The sequence below is a fragment of the Pelodiscus sinensis genome, chromosome 21, assembly GCF_052426305.1.
Source record: "Pelodiscus sinensis isolate ZL-2025 chromosome 21, ASM5242630v1, whole genome shotgun sequence".
In the NCBI taxonomy this organism is placed as follows: domain Eukaryota; kingdom Metazoa; phylum Chordata; order Testudines; family Trionychidae; genus Pelodiscus; species Pelodiscus sinensis.
Genome location: NC_143072.1, coordinates 17295819 through 17303071, shown reverse-complemented (window position 1 = coordinate 17303071; position 7253 = coordinate 17295819). Strand labels below are relative to the sequence as shown.

At 44.4% G+C, this 7253-nt stretch overlaps 1 non-coding gene across 1 annotated transcript; it reads right to left on the bottom strand.

Annotated features, from left to right (window-relative positions):
* On the bottom strand, positions 1-107 carry LOC112543974 (U6 spliceosomal RNA). The gene has a single exon (XR_003087269.1). It is a non-coding gene; the product is annotated as a U6 spliceosomal RNA (small nuclear RNA).
* Positions 108-7253: the final 7146 nt, after the last annotated feature.

Here is a 7253-nt window from a genome sequence, read left to right as displayed (position 1 = left end):
GTAAAGATGGAACGCTTCACGAATGTGCGTGTCATCCTTGCGCAGGGGCCGTGCTAATCTTCTCTGTATCGTTCCAAGTTTAGTATACGTGCTGCCAAAGCAAGCACTTTTTTTTACGGCACCTGGGTTTCCCAGGGGGTCACCCATCCAAGTACTAGCCAGGCCTGGGACGGTTTACCTTTTGAGATCAGACAAGATTGGGGGTGTTCGGTCCGGTATGGCCATAGGCCAGGTAACTGCAGGGATGGGCAAGTCTGAGGGTAAAACTGAATGTTTCACAGCACTTAGGTGCCAAGCTTTGGACTGTTAGCCCTTAACGTTTACTATGATCTTGTATAATGTATACTTGCATAATTCCTTTGGGCTGGTAGGGTCCACCTAAGGAGCCAGTGTGTGCAAACATTATGTAATTTGGGACTCACTCTCTGTTATAAAGTTGGCAAATACTGTGCCCCAATTTTGCCCACACTAGATTATTGGATACACATCTTAATCATAACATAAAAATTATCATTGGCCCAATGAAGCCAACAGAACTGGTATGGTTACCGTCCTACTCAACATTCCTCCACCTAACATACAGCATCGTAATACTGCCAACAAAGTGATCAAGATACAGCAAGAACCACCCTTGCTGTTGCTCTTTGGTATATGGGATGTGCCCTGCCATCAACTGCATAGGAGAAATTCCATCTGGACAGTGCTGCAAACTTGCCATCCAGCTGACAATATCTGCAGCTCAGGCAGATTGAATGGGTAAGAGCTTCAGTCACTTCCAGGAACTCCTATATCAATGTCAGTGTGACTGAACAGCTACTTGGCTTTAGACTCCCAAGCCACCTCTGCAGCCAGCTTGCCAGGTTCATGTGCAGTGTGATTCGTTGTACCAAGACAGACCATGTGTGGGGCATCCAGAACAGCTCACCATGTATCTGTGGTGCTGTGGATGATGCTCTACATCAGCGTTTCTTAAAGTATGTTCCATGGCGCACCGGTGTGCCGTGGAGAGAAAAGAATTCAAAATGGCCGCCCTTAAAGGGGCAAAAGCAACGAGGAGTCCTGTGGCACCTTATAGACTAACAGATTGGAGCATAAGCTTTCGTGGGCAAAGACCCACTTCGTCAGATGCACAGGACTCCTCATCACTTTTGCAGATTCAGACTAACATGGCTACCCCTCTAATACTTAAAGGGGCAAGCCTCCTTTTTTTGGGGGGGGGGGGGGCTCAATAACCTTTCCCTGGGGTTTTTTTTTTTTTCTTAAAAAAAAAAAATCCTTGGTGTTCCCCATAAAAAAAATTATTGTTTGGTGTTCGTCGGTCTTAAAAAGTTTAAGAAACACTGCTCTACATGGTCTGGATGGTTGATGTTTCCATTTCTGGGTCTCTGGAGGTCTTCTCAAGCTGAAAGCTTCTGACTCAAAAGCCTCTGATTGGCTCAAGATCATTTTGCTTTTATTCTACATATAGCTTCTTTCATGCAAAGGTCTGAAAGCTCTTCATCATTAATGAAATAAGGCTCACAACAGCATTAATTAGATGATTTGCCTTGTTTTAAATCATCCTTACTATCCTTAAATGACTTCCTTACAATCAGTGCTTTAGCTACTAGACCTTGCGTTTCCTCCTTTACCATGGAATATTTTAAAAAGCGATGCATATTCTCACTGTAGCTGCAGTGTGGAGACTGCATGTGAGTCCATTGGTTCACCATTGCTGCCCAACCCAAATGATCCTTTACCCACACTTTCAAGTGCTTACTCCATACGTAACTTACCCAGTGGTGGGAGGAGAGGTTGCTTCAGGCAGGCTGGAGTGCCCCCCATCCCGTTTAACCAGTTAACCAATTAAGTGAGATTTTACATCCCAAGCTAGCATGATCATTTTCAGAGCATCAACCCTAATGAAGATCATTCTGTAGATTGTTGAATGTTCCAAAACATTGGATTTCACAATAACTATTAAATCCATGTGAGTCAAGCAGCTTTGAAATCGAATGGAATAGGATTGCTGTTTCCTTTTTAAAACAAAGTCCTTTTTGCAAAATTTTAAATTCTTCAGTGCCTGGCATGTGCCTTTTCATTTGGGGGAGAGTTTCATAAGTGACTAAAGGATTTAGGAGCCTAAAATGTAAACTTTTTAATGTTGACACATCATCTCTGCAGGCTGTAACCACTACTCAGACCACATCAAAACACACACATATGCATATACAGGCAGTCCCCGAGTTACGTGGATCCGACCTATGTCAGATCCGCAGTTACGAACGGGGCTTTTCTCACCCCGGAGGATGGGAGCGGCGGGACGCCCAGATGCGCCTCCCGCGTCCTCCGGGGCGAGAAAAGCTGCTCCACATCTCCCTGGTCTGCTGAGGGGGGGAGTCCTCCCCAGCAGACTAGGGAGACGCGGAGCTAAGCCGCAGAGCACACGGGCAGTGGGACAGCCCAGACGCGCCGCGGCTGTCCCGCTGCCCGCGTGTTCCGTGGCTTTGCTCCGCGTCTCCCTGGTCTGCTGGGGGGGGGGTTCCCCCCCCCCAGCAGACCAGGGAGATGCGGAGCAGCTTTTCTCGCCCCGGAGGACGCGGGAGGCGCATCTGGGCGTCCCACCGCTCCCGTCCTCCGGGGCGAGAAAAGCCCCGTTTGTAACTGCGAATCCGACATATGTCGGATCCGCGTAACTCGGGGACTGCCTGTATATGCATATGTGTGTGTTTTGATGTGGTCTGAGTAGTGGTTACAGCCTGCAGAGATGATGTGTCAACATTAAAAAGTTTACATTTTAGGCTCCTAAATCCTTTCGGCCTCCCCCCCCCCCCCTCCCCCCCAGCAGACCAGGGAGATGCGGAGCAAAGCTGCAGAGGATGCGGGCGGGACCGCGGCGCATCTTGACGGTCCTGCCACCCGCGTCTCCCTGGTCTGCTGGGGAGGGGGGGGCGCAGCTAGTGCCCCCTCTCCCCTCCCCCAGCAGACCAGGCTTTTCTCGCCGACGACGCCTGGGGTAGAGCAGCTGGGGCGCTGCTGGGTTGGTCCCGCAGCGCCGCTCCTCGGCGCTACTGGACCAACCCGGCAGCACCCCAGCTGTTCTGCCCCAGGCGTCCCCAAGTCAGCCGCTGCTGAAACTGACCAGCGGCTGACTACAGGAAGCCGGAGGCAGAGTTGCTCTGCCCCGGCTTCCTGGAATCAGCCGCTGATCAGTTTCAGCAGCGGCTGACTTGGGGACACCTGGGGTAGAGCAGCTGGAGTGCTGCCAGGTTGGTCCCTGCAGAGCTGAGGTGCAGCACTGCGGGGACCTACCCGGCAGCGCCCCAGCTGCTCTGTCCCAGGCGTCCAAATTCAGCCGCTGTTGAAACTGATCAGCGGCTGATTCCAGGAAGCCCAGGGCAGAGCAACTCTGCCTCGGGCTTCCTATAGTCAGCCGCTGGTCAGTTTCAGCAGCGGCTGAATCTGGACGCCAGTTCCGACTTACATACGAAGTCAACTTAAGAACAAACCTACAGTCCCTATCTTGTACGTAACCCGGGGACTGCCTGTATATAACTGATAGCAGCAACTTCTATCCCACCTGCTCAGGGCAGGTGCCTAAATAGTACCCAGAACGGTATGAATGCACTTAGTTGACTCACATGCACACAAAGAAGTAATTAGTAAAAAGACGGCAAGGTTCATATACAGGAATTATTGCCTCCTGTTCATGCTGCTTTTCTCCCTTGTTTTACCAGAAGACTAAATGGCTTCTCACATATGATGGAATATGAAGCTACAGTTGCTGGCTTCTGAACTGTTAGCTATCCAGTGAAGTTAGATTAGACTGTGGCTTTCTCTGCAAGGCTCACTCTCATTAGCTCAAGGCAAACTCTGAGATCTCATTTCAGTTATCTAGAGAGCCTTAAAGGTCTACATTTCCTCCAGGGTAAGTTCCATGGACCAATATTAATCCTAGGGAGAAACAACAAAATCCTGTCCTTCAGGATATGTGTGGAATTTTAAGGCTGCAGGACTCTGTCTGTCTGTAAGGCGTCTGGTACCATCCTGGTGGCATCAGATACTCAGACATTACAGCTATGGGGCACACAAAAGCATTTAGATCTATGCATCAGCTAAGAGCCCAGCTGCTGTGAGTTCTGAGAGCTCTCTTGTTTTTCTGGATGACACACAGCTCCCCTTTGGCTGTAGTATTGTTGTGAGAAATCTGCTTAGCTATAAGAATAAGATCCTTCATAAATTGTTTACGAGATCAGTGGGCAAAGAAACTCAACATCCCAAAAGGGGCTGCATGAAGCAAGCACATGGTTCTGTATGTGCGTGTATAAATCTACACATTTCCCATCTTTTAATATGCTGCCATGTATGCTGTTTCTTTCAAAAAGAGAGTCCTTGGTGTTTACATTAACATCATTCTTACAACTGACTGATCCTTCAATGCTGTGGAGATGAATGATGTATAAGTAATTGATGTGAATCTCCAGAAGGGAGTATCGCTGTTAGTTATCTTGATATGAGAAATTCAAGCCTGAAGGATAAATTATAACTTCAGGATGAACTAGATAAAAGCTTTAGTTTCTTCTATTAGGTAGCTCATTTATCTAGCCAAAGTAGCTCTTAAAGAGACACAATCATGCCAAGAATCACACTTCTTAAAATTTCCATACTGTATTATCAATACATCCTGAAATTATTATATATGAATATTTTTAAAATCCAATGTATTTGTACCATAAATGCTGATTATTTATACAAATCATTCAGCTTACTCAATAAATATATGTAGGTCAGTAGAGCTGGCTGAAAAAAATTAAAAATGTCATGAAAGTTTCAAAACTGCAAAAATGTTTCCTCTTTTTTCAAAAGTGTCTCCAACATTTTTATAAATTTTGTTACAGATGTTATGAAAAAATGGGTCACAATGTTTATCACCATTTTTGTTGAATAAAATGGAGATTTTCAGAACATGAATATAATTAAAAAATAACGTGGACTTTTTCAAAAAAAATAATTGGCATTTTCAAAAGTTTTCATTTCAGTGACTTTTTTTCCCTTAAAGATCATTTTATGGTGAAAAAAAACCCAGCGTCAAGAATTTCAGCTCTCAACAGCTGTTTCATTTTTGTTCCCAGCCAGTTTCATTTTCTAGTTATCATTCCAATGAGTGCAAGAAAAAAGATGATCCGTATATTTTCAGATCTGCAAGGGTTTTTTTCATATTTTGAGAAGAAGTTCAGCTCTGTTAGTCTTTCAGATGTATTGGGCTTTCCTACTCCTGTACACGTTATTTTCAGCTCTTTGCCAGGCTTGTCTCCATTTACTGTGAGAGTGGCACTGCAGAAATTGATCTCTCAGGGTTCGATTTATCAGGTCTAAAAGATATGCTAAATAGACTGCTGACGGTTCCTCTATTGATTCCAATATTCCACCAGGTCACGAGGAGTGAGGGAAGTTGACAGGAGAGTTTCCTGCTGACCTACGCAATAGGGATGCAGAGGAAATTTGACCAAAGGTAGGTTGACGCCAGCTACGTTATTCATGTAGCTGGAGTTGTGTATCTTAGGTTGACTTTCTCCCCTAGTGTACACCTGGCCTTACCTATGTTACAGCCACTTATACTGCTTCAGGAAGAATACAGGCTCTGGGGAAATAGGAACAGCCAAGAAAGCACGCGCACACACGCACACACATACCCTCTTCCCCAGAAAGACTGTTGAATACTTCTAAACTTACACTGCAAATCTCTTTCTTTGACCCTTAAGTCCTTAGGGTGAGGGATGGTTTCTTTCATCCCATATTCTGAATTATTTTAAAGTGTTAATGTACTGTAGCTAATACACTGTAGAGGGAATTGCATAATGGCTCTTTGAGCTCAATCATACTTCATACCAACTTTTAACATCTTCTGTTTCAGGACCCGATTGAGCAAAATGCTTAACTTTAAGCACATGAACTGTCCTACAGATTAAGCAAATGCTTTACCTTGCTGCATCAGAGGGGACTAATAGAGGGCCTTTCAGCAGACTTGCAAGGAAGGGCAAAACTAATGCCTCCAATACAAATACACCGATACTGCTAGTACCTGCCCCCAAAATAATTCAAAACCTTGGGAAAGCAGTTTTGTTTGAAACAAACTATGCTCAGATCCAAAAGGCATGACAAAAATACCTAGATAGCATGGTTGATGTACAATTTATCTACAACGTCTGCAGCTGATGTATGATATATAATATAAATACTTTATTTTTCCTTGTAGACAGCACAAGTTTATTTTCTAAAGGGAAATAAACATCTGCCGTCACATACAGAAATATTTAAAGTGATTCTCAAAAAGTACCATTTCAGCTGGTCTTTTGTAATACAAATGAATTTCCCTCAGATTTAGGAAACAAATCACAGGCATATGTTTTCTGAAAAGACAGCAGATGTTTTAACCAAAATAATGCTCTTGTACCTGCTACCAGTTTCTCCTAGCAAGTCTAACACTGACAGGGATTCTCCTGAGGCCATCAGGAAATCAAACACCCAGAGGTGACTGCTCATTCAGGTGGAAAACTATCAGCAAGGGCTCTTAAACTAACAAAATTCTCTGTGTACACAGTAATGACTGATGTCTGTCTAACCACAGAAATAGATCATCAAAGCACTTGAACTAGTAATTCCCCGGTCACATGTAAATGGCACCATTTCCCAGTGTCTGTCCTTCCTTTATCTTTTCTGATCAGACACACTTGGACTGAGGAAGTAAATGGATTGGATGATACAAAAGCTAAGCAGTAGAATTAAGTATGTTTGTGTTGAGGATTGACCAAAATAAAATTGTACGGGGCAAAGTGTGTGATTAGCGTCATGTACACTTGTCTCTAGTGATAAACTTCACAACCTTCAGCTGCATGCCTCACAATGTACTCAGCATTGCATGTATAAATATACTGTAACAAAATATCTGTGTCATGTGGTGTTAATGATATAATCCTCTGCTAATGGATATGTGTGAAAGAAAACAAGGGGGTCAACAAATCACGAGTAAGTGACAGTTCGGTGAACTTTGATACCAATGTTGATAGGTTAGAATTAGACTCCTATAACCGTGACTTGTACAAGTATCCATTGATTTCCCTGAGTTTGTTGCCTGAATGAGGATTGCAGGATGATTCCCTAAGATAACATACTATCTTTGTCAACTTACAGGCAAAGGACAGAAAATGCTGTTTACCCCAGATGAGGATCTGGTCAATCAGTATAGTTCCGCTGACTTTAATGGAGAAGTGCTG